Genomic DNA, 4,821 nt, shown 5'->3' with positions numbered 1-4,821 from the left:
TGGTGCTCGTACCACTTATTACTGCAAGGTAACTGATGTTTCTTGCACAGGCTCCAGTGGAGGGCTTTTGCCACTGAATCATGCCTCTTTTTGTACTGGTTCTGTGCAAGTGCCGGACATTCGCTTGCTATGTGGTTTATGGTTTCATTTTTCGTATTGCACTTCCTACATATGGGAGAGATGTTTATTTCCATCTATCGTTCTTAGGGCCTGATCTTGTTGCTCCGGCTGGTTATTCATTCCTTCAGTTTCCTTCTTGAGCTCTCCCCTCTGTAGCCATTGCCACGTGTCATCGCTGGCTAGTTCTTTAGTCTGTTTCGCTTGTATTGTCTGTGCATTGGTTGTTGTGCCAGTCCTCTGTTCTGTCTGTCTTTCTCTCCCGTCTCTGTATATTTCTGGGTCTTCGTCTACTTTTATTAGTCCTTCTTCCCATGCACTCTTTAGCCACTCGTCTTCACTGGTTTTCAGATATTGCCCCAGTGCTCTGTTCTCGATGTTGACGCAGTCCTCTACACTTAGTAGTCCTCTCCCTCCTTCCTTTCGTGTTATGTATATCTGTCCCGTATTTGCTCTTGGGTGTAGTGCTTTGTGTATTGTCATATGTTTCCTGGTTTTCTGATCTATGCTGCGGAGTTCTGCCTTCGTCCATTGCCACATTATTTGCGCTGTATCTGATTACTGGCACTGACCCATGTGTTTATGGCTTTTATCATATTCCGGCGTTTGAGTTTTGACTTGAGTATCGCCTTGAATCTCTGCATATATTTTTCCTGATCGTGACCTTCATCTCTTGGTGTTTTATATCCCCTCCTTCCATTATTCCCAGGTATTTGTATCCAGTCTCATCTATGTGTTTGATGTTGCTCCCATCTGGTAGCTTTATCCCTTCAGTTCTCGTTACTTTGCCTTTTTGTATGTTGACTAAGTCGCATTTTTCTATTCCAAACTCCATCCTGATGTCCCCAGATACAATCCTTACAGTCTGGATTAGGGTATCTATTTCCTTGATGCTCTTACCATACAGCTTGATGTCGTCCATGAACATCAAAGAATTATTATTATTATTATTATTATTATTATTATTATTATTATTATTATTATTTATTATTATTATATTTTATTATTTTGTCCTCTTTACATGTTTAGAGACAAGGCTGAGAAGGATATATTATTATTATTATTATTATTATTGTTATATTATTATTATTATTATTATTATTATTATTATTATTATTATTATTATTATTATTGTGGAGCCATCCTAAAAATGCTGTTAACTTGTAAATATTTTTCACAGAAAAATCCACGTGTGAAAAAGAGGTAAATCAGAGGAAGAAATAAATCTTACGAAATACAATTATGGAAATTCTCGTAATTTAACAATACAGTTAATTCAAAATAAATCCAATAAGAGTCTCCTTAACTTTTTCGAAACAGAAGAAAATTAAATAAAAGAACCTTGAGGAAAACAAGACATCAAATAAACTCCGACCGCAACTCATTGGGTATTCAATCATCGTACCGAGATAACGTCTCCCGTATGTGACTCCCAGTATGTTACACCTCCTGTATTGAGGACACTTTGGGGACGGGAGCTTCCCCCTTGCGATGGGCGAAGACGTGATGGGAATTAATGATAAAATCTACGGATATTCGACGCCTGGTTTCGTCTCCGACGTATGTGCGGTCACTTTGCTGGGGTGTATGGCTGGTCAGGTGCTAAAGATATAAATTTGGGAGTTAGTTTTTATTTCTTTTTGTTTTGTGTGTGTGCGTGTGTGTGTTTCGTGGTAGATTTTCTGTACAAAACGTCGTGAATAAATCACACACATTGTAATAAAATTTTGACAAATGCCCGACTACTTCCCTCCACCACAGAATCTCTTGTGAGTGCGTCAATCATGTAGTAAAATGTCATATACAAGACGGCAACTTTTTGCTCACACTTCACAGCGATATATATGCCATCTTAAACAGTGCCTCATAATATTATGATTTCCCAGCATTTGCCAAAGATTTTTTTTTCCATTAACATTCGTTGGCTTGGTAACCTGTTTGTGACATATAAACAATAAGTTTCCGACGTGTTTTTATGACATGTTTCACTGTGGCGTAGACGCAACCTTAGAAATATTGGCCATTATGGGTTCGTATTTATTGGGTTTTTCTTTTATCTAATATATTGTCTTACTTTCTCGGCTTCCGGGTTACAATTGAACTAATTCCCTCTTACACCAGACCACGAAGGTTTGTTGCAAGTTTCTATTACACTATCGTTTTTCTATAACGCTATCATTTTTCAAGGCCTGACTTTTAACCTGCCTTCAAAATCTCCGCCCACCCCCCACCCACCCCCACCCACTGGAAACCGTCAGGAGTGTGTAGTCCCTCAGGACGGGGTCATAAAGTGGAAGAAGGGTCCCTCCATTCTAATTGGTCATTTCGTAAAGAAAACTAAGAAGACGAGAAGTCAAAGTTAATACTCATTTCATTGTCAATATCTATTTCTTTTTCGAGATGTGAATGAGATCAATTGTCTTCCAACGGTTACACGTGATAGAGGGTTTATTCATTTCAAACGTTTTAAAAAACATTCATTTCCCAGAACCGGATCGTTTATGCCTTGAGAAAATTATATGGACGCGTCAGTTTATTGTTTTGATCGTGGGATGATGGTCACTTGCCTATTGTCGTGTTATCGTGATGCTATTCACTCTGAATTCGGTGAGAGAGAGAGAGAGAGAGAGAGAGAGAGAGAGAGAGAGAGAGAGAGAGAGGTTTTTATGGTTTCGCTGTGACAACTTGGAATGAGAGTCAAAACAAGTTGTTTCGAACAAGTGTCGAACATGCATGAAGCACCTTTGCCACTGAAATCTGCCAATCAACGTCAGTTCGGCTTTTTGAAACAATCGCATCAAATCGAAAATATTTTCCAGGTTTTTTGTTCCGGTCGATTAACAGTAAAGAAAAGCAACTGAAAACAAAGCATTCCCTAGCGTGGAATGCAAAATAACATAACGCTCTAATCTTGGGCAATTTTACTTTCGTTCGTGGTTTTCCGTAAACGTTCAATTTTGAAAGGCATAAGGAGCGAAGGACGTCAACTAATGCAAAGAAATATACAACGAAATTTTAAATTCTCTCTCTGTTTCTGTTCCTGGTTTCCCCTGGGGTAGGATGGAAAAAGGGCTTTAGGTGGCTCGTCTACCAAAAATATAGCTATATCTATTACTTTATATATCCCAAAATTGAATTTGGTCAATAACTGGATATGTGACCATTAGGTCCTGTCAGTAAGCGGATGGGTGACCCTCATAGATAAGGGACACCACCGACATGTCGACGTTTCCAAAAACCAAACCGTGAACGTATTTGGGTTTTTAAAATAAATTGTTTTTTCAAGTAAATCTTGTTTAAAGATTTTTCTCGTATCAAATTATCTTTTTATCAAGTAATTAAGTCGATAAACTGTTGAATTTTGGTAGATGTTAATTTTAAGACCTTTTCTTTCTAACAGTGTTCAAACAAATTTTGAAATTCATGAAGGTTTCTTATTAAGTTTATCAGAAAATATTCATCGGTTTGCGAAAACTGACTGGCTCATAGTGTCAACGATTCGACATTTATTCGTCACTTTGTGTTTGTGTCTTCACATATATTAAGCCACAAGGGGTTTGTAATCGTCCGTCACCTGCTGCACACACACGCACACACACACACACATATATAAAAATTAATTATATATATATATATATATATAGATATATACTTATATATATAGATTATTATATAATATCTATATACATTATATATGTATATATATTATAGTATCATCTATAGATATATATATATATATATATATATATATATATTATAGATAAATATATATAATTATATTATAATATATAATATAGCTGATATATATATATATATATATAATGAATGTATGTATGTATGTGCGAATGTACGTGCGTAAGTCTCCTTTTACTCGGATAAGTGGGGTGGGTTGGTACCATGAAAGTTCTTGGCTTACGATTCGACAAGATATAATCGCAGGAGGGTTGAATGGATCTAATGAATCTGTAGACAAATCGGAGCAAAGAAAAGTGAATGTTAGTTACCTTGTCGTTCATAAAACTCCACAAGTCCCCTGACCCGGAGTTGTAATAGCCTGGGGAACCTGAACTTTTACAGAAAAAAAGTAAATAGAAATTCTCTTGCTCGAAATCCTGGAATATTTTCAGAGATATAGTTTAATTTTTTTTTTTATGATTTTGTCATAAATCAGGAATTCTTTCGACCTCCTTCTATATATATATTGCTGAAGTCTGCACTCAGGGGTAACCTTTGCCTGCCTACGCTTGTCAGCTTCCACCGCAAACCGGAATGTTACTTAACAATATAGTTATATGGGATTGAAATGTGTGTGTACGCGCGTGCATACAAGCGAGTGTATATATCATTAAGTCGCACACTAACAGAATTAGAAGCAGTTTCTTTTTCTAAGATATCCTCGTACTTTGCACAAACTTTATCACAATTCTTACTAATTATCATATAGTGATTTTTGCAACTGTCAATGTTTTCAAAATGATGCAAACCGTATCTTTTGTCATTTGGGTCTTGCACAAGCTGCAAACACATCACTCATACAACCTTCACTTTCACATAATTATGCCGTCATTCTTCGGCACATAGACTAGATCACTGATTGAATCACACTCTGCAATAATATATCAGAAACATCCAAGGGAGAATTGTCATTCTCAAGATTATTTTTGATAGTAGTGGGTGGTATATCAGAATCCTCAGAATCGTAGT

This window comes from Macrobrachium nipponense, chromosome 12 (genome assembly GCF_015104395.2).
Source record: "Macrobrachium nipponense isolate FS-2020 chromosome 12, ASM1510439v2, whole genome shotgun sequence".
NCBI lineage: Eukaryota > Metazoa > Arthropoda > Malacostraca > Decapoda > Palaemonidae > Macrobrachium > Macrobrachium nipponense.
This window is presented reverse-complemented; position numbering follows the sequence as displayed.